Source organism: Dasypus novemcinctus, chromosome 7 (assembly GCF_030445035.2).
Source record: "Dasypus novemcinctus isolate mDasNov1 chromosome 7, mDasNov1.1.hap2, whole genome shotgun sequence".
Classification (NCBI taxonomy): domain Eukaryota; kingdom Metazoa; phylum Chordata; class Mammalia; order Cingulata; family Dasypodidae; genus Dasypus; species Dasypus novemcinctus.
This window is the reverse complement of record NC_080679.1, coordinates 87926977-87951999: the sequence shown is the minus strand read 5'-3', so window position 1 is coordinate 87951999 and position 25023 is coordinate 87926977.

Below are 25023 nucleotides of genomic sequence, written 5' to 3'. Positions count from 1 at the left end.
TGTTACTCAAATGTGGCCTCTCTCTAAGCCAAACTCAGCAAATAAACTCACTACCTTCCCCCTGGTGTGGGACATGACTCCTGGGGATGAGCCTCCCTGATGCTGAGGGTAATTACCAAGCACCAACTAGTGATGCATTTGGAAAAAGACCTTGACCAAAGGCAGAAAAATTAAATCCAAAAGAGTTTTTATGGATATAAGATTGCAAAGTGAATCAGAAGGTCATTCCAAAGGTTATATTTATGCACCTTTCAGGCAGATCTCACTAACTGCCACAGTAAACAAAGCCTCAAATGAGGGTTCTCCCAATGGTTCCAGAGATATCTGGACACTATTGATAAGGCACACAATTCCATGAAATCAGCACCCCATCAATTGGCCTTACCTTGGAATATGTGTTAACTTAGTTCCCCAATGCAAATGAATTAGACTCATTTATAATTTCCCTATACATGGCTCTTCTGACCCTTTTATTTGAACCTATAATTAGCACTATACTCATTAAAATATATGTCCCAGAGACTTAAATCTTCAGTCTGTTCATATGCCAGATGAGCCCTGAATCTCAGCAGAGTTGCAGCATCTACTCTCTAGTTCAACTAACAAAATGATAATGATGGACAATGCCCATCCCCACCCCCCTAAAAAAACAGAGTATCTACAACTTCAAGCAAAACAGTTCCTTCCATCTGCTCCATAAGATCTAAGCCCCCTCTCAGTCTGAAACAGAGCAGGCATCATCTCAAGATTGAGGAATGAACAAACATAAGGGAGAATGCAAACATGGACCAAAGTAGACTTATTACTGTAATAATGAAAGAACTTTTAACATTGATATAAAGATAGTGGTTACCAGAGGGAGAGGGAAGAAAAGGTGGAACAGAGGGCATTTTTAGGGCATTGAAATTGTTCTGCACGGCATTGTAATGGTGGGAATAGGCCATCATACATTTTGTCAAAACCCATAAAATTGTACAACGCAAAGTATAAACTATAATGTAAACTATAGACCATGGTTAGTAGTCTCAATGTATGTTCATCAATTGTAACAAATATACCAATCTAATGTAAGATGTTATTAATAGAGGAAAATATGAGAGGAGGAGGAGGTAGGGTATATGGGAATCTTGTATACATATATATGGGATTGCACCATTTCATAGCTAAATTGGAACTGCATCATTTCATAGATAAAGGAAACTATATCGCTGCATTTATTTTAGGAGGTACCAGGCATTGAACCCAGGACATTGTACATGGGAAGCAGGCTCTCAATCACTGAGCTGCATCCACACCCCAATGAGAGGTTTGTTGTTGTTGTTGTTGCTGTTTGTTTGTTATATTTTTTAGGTCCCAGGGATTGATTCTGGGACTTCGTACATGAGAAGCAGGCTCTCAATCACTCGAGCTACATCTACTTCCCATCCCCTATATTTTTCAAGTAACTTTTCTGTAATCTAAACCTTCTTTAAAAACAAAGTTGTTTTTTAAAATACCTTTTTACACAGAGAAATTTTCCCTGACAATTGTTAAAGTATTACACAAAATACTTAAAATTACTTTACCTCTCTGTCTTTTCTGCCGTTCCTCTCTTCACTCATTTCATCCATTATAAAGCAACAAAAAGCTATAAAGGAGACAAAAATCATTTAAAAAGCATAAAAAGAAAGAAATAAAGTTAAGTCTAGAAAATATCTCTTTTGATTATGTCCCTCTCTTTTACTATGTCCTGACTTAGTGGCAAAACACACAATTCTTTCTTTAGCTTAGTGGATCCCACTATTTATCCACATAGTAATGAGACCACCAGAGAAGGTGGAGTGTACTAAACTTCCAGGTAGATGCCGCTGACCATTTCTATCAAAAGCTAACGATATAATAGGTCGCCAATACTTTGGAATGAATAGTTATATCCCATGTAACCGTTTTACCTAATAGTCATTGAATAATATCTGACTGGGTTCATATTTTTTCTTCAAGCACATCTTACATTGTTTTAATCCCACTAGGAATGAATACTTATTAATGTATGTTCCATTGTGATATATTATTTCCTATGTGTTCCTGGTCTGCTTCACACAAGACACGACTAAATCTTGCCCATGCCTTTGTAATTTAAATATAAGAACTACAAAAGAACTTGTCATTTCTTACTGTCTACTTTCACATATAGTTGTATGCAATGTAAATCCTAGTTGTAAAATTATTTTGTTATAAAATGTGTTTTATCAAATGAGAAATATTTTAAATAATGAATAAGGAAGAGAAATGCTGACATATAATAATTTGCCTTCCATAGAAAGTAAATTTTTTAGAAGTTACAGATGCTTAAGCATACTTACTCTATGTAAACTCTCACTTGGATTTCAGCTACAGGTTTTAATTTCCACTTTTCAAAATTCTGAATATGTAAACCAAGTCTTTCAGTATTTTCACTGTGTAAGCCTAACAATCTGAGCAGAGTCCTTCCTTGATGTTGGGGCTCCAGGTTGTCTCATTCAACGTCATTTTGAGTTGACATCTAATACAAGACTATTAAGAAGAAAATTGAGGTGTCAACTATCACAATAGCCTGATTTGAATCTGCAAAAGAATGATGAACCAAATAACCATTTCCTAAAACTTATTGCTATTTTTTTTTCAAGATTTTAAAAAAATTTATCTCTCCCCTTCCCCGCACCCCCGCAGTTGTCTGCTCTCTGTCCATTTACTGTGTGCTCTCCTATGGGAATCTGCATCTCTTTTTGTTGTGTCATCTTACTGTGTCAGCACTCCGTGTGTGCAGCGCCATTCCTGGGCAGGCTGCAGTTTTTTCATGCTGGGTGGCTCTCTTTTCAAGAAGTGCACTCCTTGTGCATGGGACTCCCCTACGCAGGGGACACACCTGCATGGCACGGCATCCCTTGCATGCATCAGCACTGTGTGTGGGCCAGTTCATCACACGGGTCAGGAGTTCCTGGGTTTGAACATTGGACCTCCCATGTGGTAGGTGGACACCCTATCCTTTCGGCCAAATCAGCTTCCCTATTGCTACTTTTTAAAATGAGAAGGCATTATGTTAATAAGATGCTACAAAATCAATTGATAGTCACCCTCTTCTGCTCTAACTATTCAAATCCAGAAATAGCTACCTATTGTACTAGGATGGAAACCTTTTAGATGAACCAAGTAGAAAATGCTGTTTTCATACATTTTTCTTTAAGAGCATTCTAAAGAGAAAAGAAGGTAGTAAAAATCTTAAGGTAGAAAAATACACCAAGAAGTAGTGTGGCTTTTTTGTTTTTGTTCAGTCAAATATATTTTCTTCATTCTTTAAATTTACTTCCCTTTTCCTTCTTAAAGAATTGTAGTTCTGAAGTAATGGAAAATGGAGACTTTGTTGCAGATCAAGAAATAAAATATATGTCAATTATGTGGAACAATGTAAAAAATCCTACTAAGGTTTCAAGTGGTTCAGGACATTGGTCTTTCCTTATATTCTGTTTTATTACTTGCCACCACCTCCATTTTTTATCACTACAGCCATCTTTATTGGGCACCTGCAGAGTAAATGATGCTGTGGGACCTACAGCTTTCATTTAAATGTAGTTTCAAAACTTTAAGTAGTTGATGGTCTAATAGAAAAGGTACGATAACCCTGACATTAATTCATTTAAAATAAGCTAAAATAGATTATTTATTCTAGATATTTATTTGTAGGCTTGCTTATTATTTTTGTATGCATTTGTTACACATATCATATACATATTATTACATATGAACAAATGTACATGAAAGGGAAAAAGTGATCAATTATCCTGATAAATCAGAGATGGCTTCTAAGAGAAGTCAGTTCCACATATGGATAACTGATAACTCTATGCTTTTAGAAACTTTAAGATTATAATGAACCAAAGAACCACCAGAATTTTTTCATTTCTGAAACTGCAGTATTGTCATGGAAATGGTTGGTATCTATGGAACAACTGAAATAGAGCAATCAATTAATCAATTTTTCACATGTAAAATATTTACATATAATCACTCATTATTGGCCTGTTTGTCTTGAGATTTTAAAATAACTCTGGCTTTTCTACCTTTGGACTGTGTTTCAAACTGGATTTTCATGAACCAGAATTAAGTTCATATACAAAAAAAAATTTTGCCTTCTGTTTTCCATTTTGGTAAACAGTTTGATAACTCACTTCTACTTTAGAACTAATTTTCAGACAAGTCTATAGAAAACACATTGAAAACAATGTTTGTGTTGTCAGCAGGAACACAAGTTTTAAATTACTATACTAAAAACACAACCAGTTCTTATAGAATCTTTAATCAAAAGAGCCAAGAGTTGGATAAATACTCTCACTTATTGAAACTACCCTTTGCCTTCTAACTTTGATTTTTTTCAAAGGTTATACTTTCAAAATTAACAGAATAAAAGGATTATAAGATTTATCTTTATGGAAGAGTAATTGGGACTATAAAACTAATTTTGCCTATTTATTAGTTACATTATGTTTCTAAAGAAATTAAGTTCCAGTGAATCTGCTCCTAATGATCAGCTTCTTGTTCTTGGCTGGGTGAGTTGAGATACCATTTCTGATACATATATTTTTACACAGGAGATAATTCCACAGTATTCCAAGAGCCAAATAATCTTGATGATCCCATCTAGCACAATTTTAGTTAAGGATGTATTACCTACGTGTAATTAAATGGTAAAGATAAATTATTGTTCAACAGTAAGGTGTGAAAAATATTCTGAGTTATGTTTGAAATTTGTTTCCTTTCATTTTAACCCTGGACAATTAGATTTTTCTTTTCAATTTTCTTGGTTAAAGTGGCGCTTAATAATAAAACAGGCCATATACGTGGTTTTCCGTTGATAGAGAGAAGACCTATGAAGATGTGTTACTTGACCCAACGCTTCTTGACATGACCAACATATGGTTGTATTTTGAATTAGACTGTTATATGCTTTTCACGGTCTAATTTTAAAGGTTCTGCGGATGGAGCTTCCACTACTTTCCCAAGCACACAATTCTCTGGTGCAGCCCCTCTAATTATTTAAGGTAGGTCTTCATTTCTTTAGAATAGCTGAGTTATTCAAGTTTGAAAAGCAGCTACTGCATAAGCAGCCTGACTTAAACTGACAAAAGCAAGGAAATTCTGGATCCATAATTCACCTTCCACCCCTTGACCTCGCAAACCGCCATATTAGCGTGATCACACCAAAATACCAGCTTGTGTTTACAGTTTCAGTCCTCCTGATGGCGGACGGGCGCGAGTACGCGAGCACTCGCTCTGTGTGCACTGAATAGGATCACGATCCGGGGAGCTGAAAATGTAAACACAAGCTGGTATTATGGTGTGACTGGCGGTTTGTGGTTCTTTGTTTGAATACTTTAAAAATGGGCACCCTGGCAAGAACAAAAGAGGCAGAAAGCAGAACTGCTCTTAAATGGCTTCTCTCAGCCTTGTCCCTCCTCAGGTGGACCCCAAATAACTTATCCTCTTGATGGAGATCCCCTCAACCATTTATTTTTGTCTAGTTGGCTACACTTCAACGCAACAGTTTTGTTTTCAAATGCAGACCGTTAATACTTTGCCTTTGGTAATTTTAAATTATTTTCACATTATTTGCAAGCACTCTTCTTCTCAAGTGATTATTTTTTGGTCAAAACCTTCCACCCGACAAACTTATTCCAACGTTGAAGTGTTTAATCAACTACTTAAACACCTTATATGGCATTGTTTTAATATTCGCAAATCAGCAGTGGTTCTACTCCCCCAAATAAGGGTTGTCATGAACATAGCCTTTTTAGACAACTTAACTGCCTAGCGTTCTTGCTTGTGGTATTTTAATTGTTGAATTTGAAGTGCAAAAGTTGGCCTCAAGAGAAAGGTAAGGAGAGAAAAACGAAATTATAAACTTTATTTTAGCATACCATCCAGTCATGTGGTTGGTCCTTTAGTTTCCTCTGCAGTGTTGTCATTCCTCCTTCATAACACTAAATAAGCTCCATAATTGGTCTCTCCACTATGAACTTAGTTTCTGAAACACTCATTGTAGGTCAGAGAGATGACTGTATTGCTTCAGGGAGAAAATTAAGACATATAAAGAAAGGACAGATTATCATCGAAACTAAAATGTTTTAAAGTGATTTATATACCCATGCAATATAAGGTTGGGGGAAAAAAACCTGATTTCGGAAAAATGTCACTGCAGCACAATATATGCTTGACTTTGTGGAAAAGTACATTGGCTTGTTTTTTAAAAACAAATTTTCCCCTTGAAAGTGAGTATTCCATCTCTACCAAAAAGCAGTAACTAAAGGAACAGTGGACAGTTTGGCAGATCCCTTTCTTAAATAAAAGTTACAAATTGATTTTACACCTATTGAAGTAGCCATTCACCACTGTAAACTTATTTCTGACAACTGTTTCTTTTAGAATCTAATAAGTAATTGAAAAAGCAAAAGTGATTTTCTCAATACAATTGAGAAGTGGTTTATATAAAGACATAAATACCAACAACTCATGGTCACGGACAGTTTTGATATAGACCACAGTTCTTACTAAAGGAATAAGAGAGAACTTTGCTTGGGTTTCTTTAATGAAATGCCACTCAAAGGGAAGCAAGTGATTTCAGAAGTGTTGTCAGTCAGTTTAGATGGAAAAGAAATAACAAGAAATAGCTTTTAAGATATCAAATAATTTGCACTAAAATGCTAGACTCTAGCAACCTGCCTTTGAATAGGCCAACAATTTGTCCTGTTTGTTTAAATCCTACCACACTTGATCACTTCAGGAAACTGCAAACTTGACTGAACTTTGCCACCTTGCATCTTGATTATCTATCTCTATGTGAGATCCCTCACCAAGACAGCTTGTAAGCATTTCACAAATTATGATAAAGGAACCACCTACATGTACATCAATACTGACAGATCTGGATCATCTTATTTTCACCTGAGGTATGTTCAGATTCAATTGAAAACTAAATTATAGAATGAATAGATTTACTGAAAGAGTGAGTTTGGCCTTACTTACATATACATTTTGTGAACAACCGAATGAAGCTGTTTTAGAGAAATTCAATATCTATGGAAATATGTTCACATATATAAATAATTAGTGTACATAGAATTGGCATTTTCACAAGTTTTATCCTCAGTATCATATAAACTCTTATCTCGTATGTCATATTTCATCTTCTGGGAAAAAAATTCTTTGCTACAGGAATTCATAGCTTTAAGCTTTAGCTTGTAGTTTTAGATGTTTTTAAATTCATTTCAAATTTATGATCTTAATTTTACAGAAAGTTCAAAACATCTTTGAGCCTGAAAATGTTCTTATTACGCCTCATAATTTGCATTGGCCCATCCACTTTCTAATGTCATCACTTTTCTTAGCTACCTCCTTCTATTAGCATCTGTCTGTAGCAAATACAGATGTGTGGCCATGTGGCCTTTTGGGTAAGAAGGCCTTTGGCAAATTTATCTGTGGAAACCGGCTAAGACTGTTAAAGTGTGGAAAGAAAAAGCTGCAGCAATTGCCCAACTGTACATCTCTAACAATAGGGGTTAAGATTAATTTAAATGAGAAATTAGAGACTGACTCCAAGAATCTAGTCATCTCCCCCATCTCACCCATCCAAAGCACTTATACAATATAAAGTATGTAAATATATCTGAGAGATTAAGCAGGCAAACCAATATTCTTCCCAGTCATTGGAACAAACAGGAATTCTTTGCCATTGGAATTCATTCAAATAAAAATTATCACGCAAAGTAGCCAAGTGATAATATTAAAGTAAGACAAAGCTTTTAAAATACTCTTTAGTCTTTCCTCATTATTTTTCAACTGGCCTTTTTTATTTCCAGGTGTTTGTTTTTTTTTAAGTCAACACACATGAGCATATAACCAACCCATCTGTATGACTGTTTGTAAAAATTCAAAAGGGACAAAGTAAAAGAAGTGAAAAATAACACTGCCTTAAATACTAATGAATTTTAAGTAGTTGAATTTTAAAAAAGTAAACTCTAAGTCATACTGTAGGGCCTACTTTCCCACTTTTTAATAGCTTTCTAAAAAAACTCAAACCTTGAAGTGCATGCAATTAGAAACATGCAACAGTGAGGCTAGGCTTAGTCACAGTACTATTTCAATGCAAGCTGCTTCTATTTTTGGTGTCCTACAGAGAAATAGAATTAGAAATGTTCTAACCTCTGCTCACTCTGTAGGGTGAGAGTATAAGCCTGGCTGTTTCTTAAAAAAATGGTGGTGGTAGGGTAGGGGAAGTTCATTTTTGCCAATTCTTTCTCATGTTTTAGTTTTTGGGTGATTATTTTCCTTTGTAGTGGAGCACTTAAGGACATAGACTTAATTTTGTATACATAATCAACTCCATATTCTCATGGACAGATTGCCAGGAATGTGGTCTATCTGTGAGCATCTGGACATGTTTCCTGCCTTATACTTGTATTATCCTGCTGCTTTTATGCCCTAGCTGCTTTGTTTTTTAAGGCCTCTCTATTATCTAGACCAAAGCATCATTACATAAAAGCAGAATCTCTGGATTGGATGAATTTTTTATTTCATCCAGTTTAAGCACCCAACTGATGCTTGACTCTCTTCAAATAATTATATAGTCTAAGGGTTAATAATTCTATGAGGGTAATGTTGACTTCTGTTACTGGAGTACATATAATTGAGAACAAGAAAACTAAGCCAGGAATAGATTACTATTGACTCATCTGCAAAATATATATAAATTTGAGGGTTAAATGATATATGGTCATGCCTAGCAAAGTGCTAGAAATATAATTCATAAGCATAGTTACATTTAAATCCACTTATATCATACTCACTACTCATATTCAAAGTGTCTAGTGCTATGTAATGTCACATAGATTTTTGGTGCCTTGTGGTCTGTCACTATATTAGGGTTAGGGTTCCTGAAATGTCATTAGTCTAATATGATATGGAACCGGTATACATATTTTAAAATACAAATGAAAAATAAGGATATTTCTATTATACATTAGATTCTGGTGGTGGTAGGGCTATGGCTGTGTCATAATATATTTATATAGATATTTACCTATTCATTTAATTCACATTCCCCCTCCCTCACTTTAAAATACTAAAATTGTAAATATTCTGAAATCTCGTGATAGTGTCAATAAATGCTTACCTTCACAAATCCAAAGTTCCTCCCCTACTTCATTTATACATCTTGATTGACTACATGTTAGGGGTAAAAAACTTATTAACTTCTACATCTAAAAATCCCACATGTCTATTTATAATTTCATATACAGATTTTTAAAAAATCTTTCTGAAAATAGTCATATTCAGGTAGGTATTATAATTAAGCTAGATCTTTGAGCTATGTCATTAAATGTTCTTAAAGATATCTTGTTCTATGACTATGATTATGATTAAAGCATTCTGAATATAAGCAGTTTTGTTGAGGGTGAATTAATTCAGATTATGAATATATGACCTAAAATTTTTTAAAGTAATTAACAGCTCTGGTTTACCTGAAAAATGCTGCTATAAGAAGCAGGTAGTTTAATATCAGCACATCTCTAATATCGATGTTATTTAAAGCCATACATTAAGAGTCATAAGCATCTGTAGTGACAGAAGAAGCATGCAGCAAAGTACTGAAAAACTGGAATAGAATTAATTGGTTTTGGTCTACCCACTTCAAATTAGAAAATAGCAACAGAAAAAAATTAAACACTAAATGTATTCGTTAGGCAGGATCAGCAATCATGCTGCCCACACATGATCTGCAATTAATTTGTAAATAAGAAGATTCATCACCTGGAGGATAATAAACTCTAGTTTTATGGCCCAGAAGACTAGACAAGTAAAAACTGCTAATGAATATACTGTATAAACACAGGGGCAGGAATGTACATTGGTTGAGCAAGTGAGGATAACAAGGAGACTCTGTTTTGTTATTAAAGTAGACCAAAAGATACATGACACATATCTGGAGATTTTTCTGAAGTGTTAACACTGCTCAAAACAGGATCACTTAAAAGGCGTGGAAGAGTGTTACTACAAGGTAAGGAGGACAACAGAGTCAGCATTTAAAAAATAAAATAAGGATCAGTAAAAAAACTGAGACAGTTACCTTAATTTAAATGAATTTTTCTTAATTGCTATTAGGAAATCTTACTAATAACTAATAATCTGAAGTGATTTTAGTTAAACATATTCTGATGTGACTTAGACTATGAAGACATGTCCTCAAATACTATTTATTGAGAAAATAAGTGTTAACTAGAATTTTCAGTATTGTCCTACCTTGGAACAGCCTCTGTTATGAAAAACTACTTTCCTTTCTGTAGGTTATAGTTGTATATACACCTTAATTCCAAATCCAAAATAAAACACTCAACTTTACATCTATTCAGGTGAGAATATTTTCTTTAGGGTCAGCTAAGAATTCTGAGAAGCACAGATATTAAAGCTAAAATCTAATGTCTGACTTATGCAGTCTGTGGTTCTTAGGTCATCTACATATCAAATGGGATGTTTATTGAAGATAAAGTCCTGGTACCTACTTTTTACCAAATGAAACACAGTCTCTTGAAGTGGGGCCCTAGAATCTGTATGCAGTACTGCCAAGATCTCTATGTGATTCTTAACACATATCAAAGTTTGAGAATGACTGGCTAATATCTGTGCTATGTACAAATTTTATCAAATATTTTCCCTTGTATAAACAAAATATTTTTTCAGTGGTCATATCGAAATACTTTTGCAAACTGTAAAATACTGATCTGAAATTACTTATATGAAATAAGTTCTCAGACCAGGAATCACCTTAATGGGATTGATAATATTCTTAATTTAAGATTAAAAGGAGAAAGAAACCAAATCGATATTTTAATAGTGAAGTAGTGCTCAAATTTTGATTGTTTTAAAACTCAATTATTAATCCCAAATATAATCAATATATTTCAATATTCCTTATTATCAAAACATACCACTTTTGCTATGAAAACATCTCAGAATTCAAATAAATGTCACAAAATATATTAATATCCATGTAAGCCATCAATAAGATTTATATTAGACCCAATCCTAATAACTTTATCTGGCTTGTTTGATTATAATACATTAGAGGTAACAATAGTTCAAAACAAAGTTGAGGAAAGATGACGTCTGCTGCTAGCAGTTACTTTTAAGATGTAATAGCTGGAGAAAGGAAAAATACTTATTAAAATCAAGCTCCAAACTATTGTAGTAAATACTGTGAAGAATGACCACAAAAAGCGTAGCTATCTGTGGCCATTTAATATGTGCTTATGTAGTACTGTAATTGATGTTTATGAAAGCAGGCTTGTATGTTCTGTTTTAAGAAGGAAAAAAAAAGTACAACCTATTTTAGAAAGATTTTAATCCAGATTGTTCAGGATAACAATTCTTAAAGAATCAGCAATTCTTTATTTTTATTTTATTGATTGATTGATTGATTGACTGATTTTTAGGTACCAGAGCCAGGGATTGAACCCAGGACCTTGTATGCGGGAAGCCAGCCCTGACTTGGTTTTTTTGTTTTGTTTTTGTTTTTAGGAGCCCCCGGGGACCAAATTGGGGACCTCCCATGTGGGACACACGCTCTCAACCACTTAAGCCACATTTGGTTCCCTCTTTAATTCTTCAAGAGGTACATTTCACATATCAGGAAAATTCATTAGCTGGGTTTACCTCAAAGGAAGACGAGGTTTTTCCCAAATAGTTTAACTTATAGAATAGTAATTTTGTTACTTAGACATAGGTGCCATCTAGTGGCAAAAAGCGATAGTTTCAGGGTAATTGTTTTGTCCTTGGATTAGTACAGTATGGAAGTGGATACAACCAGCTTCTAATTTTTGCTGGAGGTTTTTAAAAATTGCTGTTTTAAATTGCACAAATTAAACTGAAAATTACATCCAAAAGAATTGAGACTAATGAAGGCTACAAAAGTGAGAAAAAAGCTACAGAAGATAAAGACACCATCCACATAAATGGTAAAGATAAAGGGAGGTTTAAAATAGAAGTCAATATAAATAGAGCTTAAGAAAAAAACTTCATTGAATATTGATTATCGATATATTACTATATACATACATTTTATAGGGGATGATTTTCTTACACCAGAGTCATTTTCTTTTTGTATTAATATGGAGGGGAATTCTTTCTTTGATGCAGAAGTTTTCATGAGTCATTATTATATGTTCCAAAATTAACCAGTCATGAGGAAAACTGGGTTTTCTAATTAATTGTATTTAACCAGCAAATATTTACTGAATAACTATTCTGTGTAACTAGAAAATTTGTGGGAAATAAAGAATAAAACATGGCCTCTGCTTATAATCTTAACAAAATATAGTTGAAATTACAGGATATTAATTACAACAAAAACATTTAGTAGGGAAAATAATTTAAAAGACATTCCAAACCTATAACCACTGTGCAATCAAAGCTCAAGAAAGGGAATGCAGGCTTTGCAGCAGCCTAAGAAAAAACATCTTTATAAAAAGTTTATTGTACATACTTATTTGGTTTGACATATGCTTATATAATTTCTGACACTGCTATTAAACTGTAAATACCAAATTATTTTTTTCCAAAGTTAAGTAGGATTTATTTTTGAATCATCAACCATTTTGGATTAGGAAACAGTATGTGAGATGGAGAAGACATAGGGTTTAGAGGTAGATGACCCTGAGATTGAATCTCAGTTCTGCCAGTTTTTAGTCTTGAGACTGTTTGCAAGGGATTCAAACTCTATGAGCCACAACCTTCTCTTCTATGAAGAATTAACAATGTCAATGTGAAACCATGTGTAACACTTCTTGGTTAATGGTAGGTGTTTAGTGAGCTTTAGTTCCTTTAATCCTTTGACTCTTCCATTAATTCAGATTATTAAAATACAGCCTTGCTTAAAGCTAGTCAATAGTAAAAACTGAACAAATACTGAATGGAGATATTTTAAATGGGGTATGATTAGACAAAGAAGGACTTAGGAAGTTTTGAGTAAGATCTAGAAAAGAGTGATAAATATGAAATGATATAAAAATGAGGAGCATAAAATTGAAATTTAGAAATGCTATATTGTTGCAGAGGCCAAGTGGGAGAGTAAAAAGTAATAATATAAGAATGACATTAGGGTAATGTAAAGAATCAACTCCTAAAGATTTATTTTATATGAGAGGCAATAGGGAACCACTATATTTTCTACAAAATAATCAGTTAAGTAGCTGGTTTTCCACCTTGTTTTCCAAGAGAGACGATAAAGTTAAAGGGTCAATTATTTCCATCTATTTATTTGGTCAGAAATCTTGAAGGAAAACCCTTCTAAAATATATCCTAAAATAGGGCTTTGTTTGTTTGTTTCCTCACGTACCCACAGTACTCAACATATGCTTGTACACTTTTATTTCTTTCTTTTTGTTTTGATAATTAAGAAAAAATAAGTAATAAAATCTTTGGGGAAAAAATACATAAGCATTTAATTATTTAACTTTACCTCCAATATCTGGAAACAAGAAATCTAAGTATGCTAATCTTCTACTATTAAATCCACCAATCCATATTGTTCAGAACTTTCCAAACTATGCTACTAGAATTTCTATTTCAATGGCATATATCTTCTTAAAACTCTTTAAAGTAATTCATTCTACTTGAAAATGACTCTAGTCTTAGAAATATATCAAAGGGAAATAAGAAAAAACTATTTCTATATAAAATGTTTTGCAAATTATTTCTTCATTTTTTAAAACTTTTTATTTTGAAATAGTATAAACTTACAGAATATTTGCAAAAATAATATAAAATCCCTACAGAGAACCCCAACATAGTCCCCACCAGGTACACAGACCCACCAACTTTTAACATTTTGCCTCATTTGCTGTATTATTCTATCTATACATGTATCTACCTATTTTCTAAACATTTAAGCATAGGTTGTATTTTGTGATGGTTAAGTTCATGTGTTAACTTGGCTAGGTTATGGTGCCCACTTATTAGGTCAAACAGGTACTAGACTGTTACTGTGAGAATATTTTGTGGATTTAAATCATCAGTATGTTGATTGCATCTGTGGCTGATTACATCTACAGTCAATTAAGGAGATTGCATTCAGCAACAAGAGAAGTCTCACCCAAATAGTTGAAGGCCTTAAAGAGAGAACTGATGGTTTTAGCAGTCAAAAAGAAGAATTTCCGTCTCTACTTCAGCCAGCCAACTATTCCTAAGGAATTCATGGAAAACTTTCATTGGAATTCCTAGCTTGAGGCCTGGAATTCAGACTTAACCCATCCCCACAATTGTGTAAGCCAATTCCTAAAACAAATCTCATAATATTTTCAATATATATTCTGTCAGTTCTGTTTTCTTGGAGAACCCTGGCTAATACATATACAACGTGCTTACTAAATACTTAACACTTCCATGTACATATCCTAAAAACAAGGGTATTCACTTATGAAACCATCTTAAGTATAGCTATCAAGTTCAAGAGATTTTTTTCAATGAATATTAACTTTAATCAGATATTCCTTACATTCAAACTACTGACTGTTTATAAACAAGAAAAAGGAAAGCACATGGAATTATGGAAATGTACCAAAGACCATAAGTTAAAGGTAAGTCAATAATGAAGATTTTGTGGCTATGTCTCTTTACAAAAAGTTATCCTAATGTACACAAATTTTAGGATACATTTTAAGACTCGACACTTTTAAAATATAAGAAAATAATAACCTCTGTTAGTGTTACATTCCCAAGAAAAGTTGCCTGCAAATAATTTTCAGTGATCACCCCTTTTAAGATGAGGTCAAAGGGAGAGAATAAATTTAACAGAGACATCATCTGATTATTAGTCTCAGTTTGTGTCAGGTACACATAAATAAAAAAAATATTTCCTTCATGTCATTAAATCTTAATATTTGTGTAATTTCCAGTAGTGTAGATGCCAACTTGAATCCTTGGTCTCAATCTCTTCTGATTATTATCAAGTCAGTATATACAGTTCTTAAAATTACTGTTAATGAAAAATTATTGCTAACTTTGTCAATGCTTTGTTAGGGATCGGTTAAAAATTACAATTTTAAAAGTAAGCAGTATTTTGTTTCTGCCAATGAATTCAATCTTTAGCCTGATAAACTATGTCATTGTATATTATGAGTCTAATTATAAACTCCTCAAAGCGGCAGCAATGTCAACCTGCTATTTATCATTCTATCAGCTTGTTCCAAGACTCCCTAACTCTTAATCCAGATTGGGTTTTTTTCCTTCTTTCTTTTTCTTTTTTTAGAAGTGCTAAAGGGATATTTTTGTTCTTTAAGGTTTGGGGCCTGGGAAGATAGTTAATGGTACAGAATCCCCATGTATAGTGTGAGAACAAGAAAAGAAGATAGGACACCATGGTCCTAATGACAAAACTGACAAAAAAAGGAGACAGTCTTTCATAACATCATAAAATGCTGCCAAGTCGTAATCTAATAAAATCCCCACCTTGCTTGCAATAGACTTTGCAAGAGGAACTAATACTAAAGAATTGGGGCTACAAGAAATATAGTATTGCCCATGCCAAGCACACTTCAACAAATATAAATCCGTATTGGAGAGACATTCTTTCTAACCAAACATGCTTTACAGATTTCTATTTCCCACTCATTTTTCTTTCCCACAATCTCCTCACAATAATGTATTCCAGAGATAAGTGTCTGGGTTCCCATGATGGCAGGATAATCAAATCTTTCAATATGGTCAATCAGGTCCTGCTTGACTCTTGTATTAACCACACTCTTCAAATCCAGGGACATAATGAGATAAGGACTTGATGTTTTCCCATCCAGGGCTATATCCACTAAAATGTTCTTATTTATTCTAACCATCCATGTTTCATGTTCAGCCCTCTCAAAATCACCTTGGGAAGGTTAATCATCTTGGGATGGTGCTTCAGTGAACTACAGCTTGGTATCTGTTCATTTTTCTCCAAGGGAATGTCTCTCTTGGGAGACTCTAAAGCCTTATGTAGAAATTAAGAATTTCCTAGATCTCATTCTTGAAGATTTCTTCTGCCTTCTCAATGGTGAATATATGAGAATATATATGAGAATTTTGCTCCTGAGACAGAAAACATACCTCCCAAAGGGGTACCTGTTCTATACATAGAACTGCTTCACTTTTTCTTGATGTATCTCACAAGGTGATTTTTGAAATCTGGTAAGTGAGGTTTTGCTATTACAGCCATCATTCCTAGCTGCAGGTTATACCTTGGATTTCTCAACTAGTATATGTCCTTGCTTACAAGATAGATGCCCCCACCAGTGGTTTCCTTTTAACTTCTTTAGAAGTATTCATACCAAATTTGTGTCCACGTTCTATTGCAAGTTATTTGGCCAAATAGTGTAAACAGTTCAAATAAGTCAGCTCTTCCTTGAAATCTGGTAGATCCAAGGCAGCCATTCCCTAAATCCTCATGTAATATATGAGTTTGTTGTCAATGCTCCAGAAACTAGCCCCCAACTAGAGACTCTGATGCTTCCAAGTTCAAGAAACTTAATATTGATACAAAGCTTACAGCCTGTAATTCCAATTTTTTCATTTGTCCCAGTAATTTCCTTTTGGTCCTTTTCTCCTCCATTATTTGATCCAGTCCAGGATTATGAATTGCATTTAATTGCCATTGTCTCCATAGGCATTTTTTTCTTTTTCAATCTGAAAGCATATATACAACAAAAGAACCTTCCCTTCTCAACCACTTCCAGACTGTTCATGGGATCTGTCACATTCACAATATTGCATTACCTTCACTACCACCTATTACTGGAACTTTACAGTCTCCTCAGATAGAAACCCTGTACCCATTAGGAATTAACTTCCCATCCCTGCTCACTCCCACCCACGCCCTGGTATTCTGTACTCCACTTTCTATCTCTATGAATTTGCAATGTTTGAGCTATTTCATATACATGGAATCATACAATATTTTACCCTTCGTATCTGACTTATTTCATTCAACATATCTGGGTTCATCCATCTTGTAGCATGAATCAGAACTTCATTTCTTTTTTGTTTTTAAACATTTATTTTATTTACTTTTTTGCCCTCCTACCTTTGCCTCATTACTTGCAGTTGCTGTCTGCTCTCTGTGTCCATTTGCTGTGTGCTCTCTGTGTTTGCTCATCTTCTCTTTAGAAGGCACTGGGAACCAAACCTGTGATCTCCCATGTGGGAGAGAGGCGCTCAATTGCTTGAGCCACGTCACCTCCCTGGTTTGTTGTGTCTCTCATTGTCTTTCCTCTCTGTGACTCTTCATTTCATCAGCTCACCACACCTGCCCATCATGCCCACTTGCCTTCTCTAGGAGGCACCAGGAACTGAATCCAGGATCTCCCATGTTGTGGAAGCCCAATTCTTGAGCCATATCCACTTCCCTTCATTTATTTTTAAGGCAAAGTAATATTCTGTTGTTTGTATAGACCACATTTGTTTATTCATTTATCTGCTGATGGGCATTTGGATTGCTTCCACCTTTTGGTTATTGGGATAGATATGTTCAATGATACAAATATTGGTGTACAAATATCTGTACAAGTACCCACTGTCAATTCTTTTGGGTATACACCTAGATATAGGATTTCCAGGTCATACAGTTCTTTAAAAAAAAAAAAAAAGATTTATTTATTTATCCCCTGCCATTGTTTGCACTTGCTGTCTGTTCTCTGTTCATCTTCTTTTTAGGAGGCACCAGGAACCGAACCTGGGACCTCCTATATGGGAGGGAGGCACCCAGTCACTTGAGCCACCTCCACTCTTTGCTTGCTGTGTCTCTCATTGTCTTTCTTCACTTTGTCTCTTCATTGCATTATCTCATTGTGACAACTTGTTGCATCATCTTGTGTCAGCTTGCCATACTAGCCCATCGCATTAGCTTGCTGTCTTGCTCGTCTTCTTTAGGAGGCACCGGGAACCAAATCTGGGACCTTCCATGTGGTAAGCAGGCACCCAGCTACTTGAGCCAATCTACTCCCAATACAGTAGTTCTAATGTTTAACTTTCTTGAGGAATTGCATAACTGTTTTCCATAGCAGCCACACTTTTTTTACATTCCTACCAACAATATACTAAGGTTTTCTATTTCTTTATATCCTTACCAGCTCTTGTTATATTCCTTTAAAAAAAAAATCCATTCTACTGGGTGTGAGATGTATCTCATTGTGTTTTTTTAAAATTTACCCTCCCCCCCATTGTTTTACACTCACTCTGTTTTCTGTGTCCATTTGCTGTGTGTTCTTCTGTGTCTGCTTGTCTTCTCTTTAAGCAGCACTTCCCAATCCTGGGACCTTTTGGAGTGGGAGAGAGGTACTCAGTCTCTTGTACCACCTGAGTTCCCTGGTCTGCTGAATCTCTAATTGTCTCTCCTCTGTGTTTCTTTTTGTTGCATCATCTTGCTGCACTAGCTTTCCACATGGGCCAGCACTCTGTGTGGGCCAGCACTCCTGCATGGGCCAGCATGCTGTGTGGGCCAGCACGCTGTGCAGGTCAGCACTCAGCATGGGCCAGCACTCTGCATGGGCCACCTTGCCATACAGGTTAGCTTGCCTTCACCAGGAGGCCCTGAGAATTGAACCCTGGAACTTCTATTTGGTAGACAGGAGCCTAATCGCTTGAGCCACATCCACTTCCCTCATTGTGGTTTTGATTCACATTTCCCTAATGGCTAATGATATTGAGCACCTTTTCATGTGACTATTGGCCATTTGTTTAACTTTTTTTGGATAAATGTCTCTTCAAGTCTTTAGTCTGTTTTTAAACTGGGTTGTTGAGTTGTAGGAGGATCCTTACTCTTATAGGCTATAATAAGTATTGTCAAGAAGTATTATAGTTTGTTTTAAGAAGAACATAGACATAATTCGTAATCCACTTTCCCAACCTCTTATAAAGCATGGGTTCTCAGTTCTTCAAGTCAACAAAGTGATCAAAATAAACTATTGCCATTTTTTTAAGCTCCACTGCAACAATTATAGCCATAACAGATACTAGTAAGAGATGAAACTAAAGAATAAGAAAGATTAGAAACTAAAAAGAGACTTAATGAACAGAATGATAGGTATTAGGAAATTAGCTAGAATCCAGTACAGAGAGATAAAAACATGGAAAAATGAAAATAGAGGTGAAAAGGCTTAGAGTATAAATGAGAAGGTGCAGTATACATCTAATAGGAGTTCCAGATGAAAGGGCTGGTGATAAGTGGGAAGAGCAAAGAAAAGTAAATGGCTAGGAATGTTTTAGAATTGATGGAAGACTCGAGCTTTTAATTTGAAGAAGGGCACTGAAACTTGAAGAGGTTAAATAAAAATGAATCCATTGGTAGATACATTGCAATAAAACCCCAAAGACAAAATTCAGAGCAAGAGACTTAGAAAAATACAAAACAAAACAACGAAAACAAAGCAAAACAAAAGAGAACAGCAACCAAGAACAAAATAAACAAAAAAACAGAAGCAGAGTTCCCCAAAGGACTGCAAAAATAAATAACTGAAGACCATGGAATAATAATTCTAACATTATGAGCAAAAATAACCAATAAGCTAGAATTTAATAACTAAGTTGTCATTTAACAGTGAAAACAAAGACATTTTTATATCAATGTAAAAGAGAGAACTTCACTGAAAGACATAATGAAGGATATACTTCAATTAGAAGGCAATAAAGCCCAGATATAAGAGCAAAGAATTCAGTAACCACATTGCTAAATCTAACATTAACTATAAAAAATAAATAATGATTAATTATGGGAGATTTGAAAGAAAGATAAACTTGGAAGGTAAATAATATGGATGATGGGAGAGGAGTTTATTGGAGTTCAGGCATTTTGAGATTCTTGGTTGGAGGAGTGAGAGAGATATTGATAAGTTAAATATTTGTGTTAAAATGTTAATGGTAGTGTACTAGTCAGTCAGAAGGGGTGCTGACACAAAGTACCAGAAATCGGTTGGTTTTTATAAAGGGTATTTATTTGGGGAAGAAGCCTACAGTCACAAGGCCCGAAAGAATCCAACTCAAGGTACCATAAGAGGTACTTTCTCACCAATGTCTCTGGCCACATGTTGAATCAAGATGACTGCTGAAATCTGTGAGGGTTCAGCCTTCCTCTTTCCTATCCAGCTTCTGTATGGGTCCAGCTTCTTCCAATCTCAACTATAGGCTAGAGGGCTCATTTCTTTCTGGGCTCAGCTGCTCTGTTCTTTTCACAAAGGTCAACTGTAGAGTATCAGGTTTATCTCTCTTTCTGGGGCCTCTGCCATTTCTGTGGAGCAGTCTCTCTTCCTCTGTGTTCTTCTTCTCTGTGTATCTACTTCTATGTGAGAGTCTGTTTTATCAGCCCACCAAGGGTGCAGGGACTCAACTTTGCATGCCCAAATGACACGATCAAATCAAAGATTTAATCGTGGTTTAATCAAATAAACAAATTCTTTGGAATTAAATCAATTAAAGGGTATTATGCCCAGAGGAACAACCAGTTTACAAACATAATCAATATTTCTTTTTGGGGGAAACGGACTTGGCCCAGTGGTTAGGGCGTCAGTCTACCATATGGGAGGTCCGCAGTTCAAACCCCGGGCCTCCTTGACCCGTGTGGAGCTGGCCCATGCGCAGTGCTGATGCGCGCAAGGAGTGCCGTGCCACACAGGGTTGTCCCCCACGTAGGGGAGCCCCACGCGCCAGGAGTGCACCCGTAAGGAGAGCCACCCAGCGCGAAAGAAAGTGCAGCCTGCCCAGGAATGGCGCCGCCCACACTTCCCGTGCTGCTGACGACAACAGAAGCAGACAAAGAAACATGACGCAGCAAAGAGACACAGAGAACAGACAACCGGGGGAGGGGGGCAAAATAAATAAATAAATAAATCTTTTTTTTTTTTTAATTTCTTTTTGGAATTCATAAATAATAGCGAACTGCCATACTCCACTCTCTGAATTCCAAAAATACATTACAATATTCAAAAAATCTTAAATCACTAACAATATTAAGTATAAAATTACATCACAATCAATTTATAAAAATACAGTTTGTCTTGGGGCAAAGTCCCATCTGGCTATAGACCTCTGAAACTTATAAAACAATTTATCTGCTTCCAAAATACAAAGCGACAGACAAAGGATAACATTTGCATTACCATAAGGAGAAACTGGGAGTGAAACATGAGTCACAGGTCCCCTACAATTCTGTAAACCTTTGGGGCATACTCCATTAGATTTCAAAGTCAGTGAGTCATTCCCAAGATGATGGTTTCTTCCCCCTCAGGCCTCATGGGAGCCCATCCTTTCCAATAGTTATTTTCTTGGTTCCACCCTCATCAAGCATCTGGATGGTGACTGAGCTCCAGACTTCATCCTCCAAGGACATTGAGGTGACTGCCACACTTCACCCATTCTCTGGGGGGTTTGAGTTCATCCTCCCTAACCCTTGGGTAATATGCTCCATCCTCTCTATAGCCTGGGGTGGCAAAACCCTACCTGAACATCAGGCTGGAACATTAACTCTCTTCAACTGCCAGGGAAACACCCTCTCTGTACACATGAGTGGTGTTCCTCTCTTGGCCCATGGAGATGTATTAATTCCAGATCTCAGCTTCCGTGGGTTTCCTCTTAAAGTCATTTTCCCTTCCATCTTTCCCCTTGATGTCCCTTTTAGTCCAGGCTGACAGTGGTTTTGTTCATATACCTCTCTCAAAAAGCTTGTTGGTTTAGCATGTAGGAAGCAGGGGTCCAAGCCATCAGACATTAAAACTTTTCACAAGTCTTACCTAGATAACTGCATTTACAATTCTGACTTACAAGTTCCAAGTTCAGTTAAGTCCTCAAATAGGGCACTATCATCTGGGGGCTTGATTTCTAGAGGTTTGGAATTTCTGGGATAAGTCTCTGTTTTCTTTGTGCCTAAAAATTTAGTTCTCAGCTTATCTCTCTTGTCTAGCATTTTACTACAAGCTGCAAGGAGAAGCCAGGTTGCATTTTCCACATTTGGTGTGGAAATCTCCTTGGCTAAATGTCCAAGCTTGTAGTTTTAAAATTCTGCCTTCCAGAAGCGGACTTGGCCCAGTGGTTAGGGCGTCTGTCTACCACATGGGAGGTCCGCGGTTCAAACCCCGGGCCTCCTTGACCCACGTGGAGCTGACCCATGCACAGTGTGATGTGCGCAAAGAGTGCCCTGCCACGCAAGGGCATCCCCGCATAGGGGAGCCCCACACGCAAGGAGTGTGCCCTGTAAGGAGAGCCACCCAGCGCGAAAGAAAGTGCAGCCTGCCCAAGAATGGCACCGCACACATGGAGAGCTGACACAACAAGATGACGCAACAAAAAGAAACACAGATTCCCATGCTGCTGACAACAACAGAAGCAGACAAAGAAGACGCAGCAAATAGACACAGAAAACAGACAACTGGGGGGGGGGAGGGGAGAGAAATAAATAAAAATAAATCTTTAAAAAAAAATTCTGCCTTCCATGCAACATCAGGAGTCAATCTTGCTAAGTTCTCTGCAACTTTAAAACATAGATTGCCTTTCCTCTAGTTTCCAATAATAGTTTAATCATTTACTTCTAGGTACTCATAAAAAGTTTACTTACTTAGTGTCCACATTCCTATCATCAGTCTCTTCAAAGCAATCTAGGCCTTTTCTATCAAGCATCTCACAATTCCTCTAAAAAAAAACCCTTACCCATTTATAAAACCGTTCCAGTATTTTGGTAATTGCAAAAGCATGACCCCACTTCTCAGTGCCAAAATCTGTATTAGTCAGCCAATAAATAAAGAGTATTTATTTAGGGTAAAAGCTTACAGTTACAAGGCCCTGAAGAGTCCAACTCAAGGTACCATAAGAGGTACTATCTCAACAAATGTCTCTTGCTACTTGTTGAAGCAAGATGGCTGCTGAAATCTGCTAGGGTTCAGCCTTCCTCTTTCCTCTTAAGGCGTCATGGGTCCAGTTTCTTCTGATCTCAGCTGCAGGCTGGAAGGCTTATTTCTCTCTGGGTTAAGTTGCTCTGTTCTCTTCACAAGTCAGTTGTAAAGCATCAGGCTCATCTCTCTTCCTGGGGCCTCTGCACATCTATGGAGCATATATTCCTCTATGTTCTTCTCTGTGTATCTACTTCCATGTGAGAGTCTGTTTTCTCAGCCCAAAGGGGTGCGGACTCAATCCTACATGCCCTAATGACAAGGTCGAATCAAAGTCCTAATCTTGATTTAATCAAGTAAATATAAAACATTTGGGTTTAAATCAGTCAAAGGGTAGCATGCCCAGAGGAACAGACCAGTTTACAAGCATAATCAATATTTAGTTTTGGAATTCATAAATAATATCACACTACCACAGGTAGCAACTGAAAAATAAAGATAAAATGTATAACTTCCAAAGCAGCAGATAGAAAAGTGGAGAAACAGAAAACATGATTAATCTAATAGAAGACAGGACAGGAGAAAAAGAAAAGAGAAAACAAAATGGTAGAAATACTTATTTGTAAACTGCCTTTCTAAACAAAGGATTTAAGGATTGAACATCATAAGAGTAATAGTACTTGGCATTTACTAAAACTTCAAAGTTTAAAAAAAGAGTCTTTGGGGTGTGGGGGTGGAGGGTATACAGGAACCTCTTATGTTTTTTTAATGTAACATTTTTGTGATGTATGTATCTTTAAAAAAATACAATCTACAAAAATGATGGGGGGGTGGGGAGTGGGTTATATGGGAACCTCTTATGTTTTTTTAATGTAACATTCTGTGTGATCTATTAACTTTAATAAAAAGAAATGTGTTAAAAAATAAAATTTTAAAAAGTCATTATAATTATAATCCTTTTTTTCCTGTCTCTGATACCAAATCCATTTTACTACCTTTTCTTTGTCGTTAAAACCATTTATTAATCTGTAAAAATCTACTGTGAACTTCCTTACAGTAACCCATGGGTGTAGTGGAGATCAAGATCTTAGAGCTCACTCATCTAAGTGCTCCAGAGTATATCAAAACAATACCTCCTGGTTGAGTCTGTGTTATTATCAATGTTCAAATGAGTTGATTTATAGATTATATACAATTATTATAATAATATGAGCTAACACTTACATAGTGTTTACTAGGAATTTTACAAATATTAAGTCATTTAATCCTTACTTCAGCCCTATTGAATAAGTACCATACCATAATTGTCCTATTCTGACTTCAGAGTTTATGTTCTTAACCACTATGCAAATATTTTATATAAATCTTATTTGGTAAAAATTGCAATAGATGTCAATATTTTTTACTCAGTTGGCATTAGAGAATAGTAAACGTGGCATACAAAGTGTTATATAAAATATAAAATGCTAACAATTAGTATATGGAACTGATATTTTTATAATAAAAAAGGGTTTTAATGGGGGAACGACAAGGTGTCAGCTGAGTAAGGAGCTCCAGGAGTGAGCTCATTCTACAGGGCAGTTAGTAATCCCCCAGAGCTAGCTAAAGCACCTCTTTGGGGGGCCCAGGAGACCAAAAGAGCATCATACAATATCCTGGAAAGAATGGAAGGAGGAGACTGCCCACCTGCAGTGAAGTTGCATGAGTAGCGCATTCCACTCCATGGAGGCCAGTGCCCATTCTCCGCTGGTGGAAAAGGCTACCTCAGGAGCTATTCTGTGGCTTAAGTTGGAAGTTCCATTTCCCATAAATGGGGGAGGAAGAGACAGTTGACCACCGACTTCAGCTACTGATGAGTAAATTCAGGTGTGTTTCCTCAGCCTCTCCAGGCAACTACAGCACTTTCAGCCCATGTTATACTTAGAATTAAAGTATAAACCTAAGAACACATAAAGTTTTAACCTGTCCAAGTCAGAAAGAGGCTAGTACCACCATTTTAACTTTGCCCTTTGCATTAGGGAAGTGGGACTGATTGGAAATCACAGTGATGGTAGGGACTGGCTTCTTTCGACCCAGATTGGATTGCAGCCCCTGCCTAGGCTCCAGCCCTCCTCAGTCA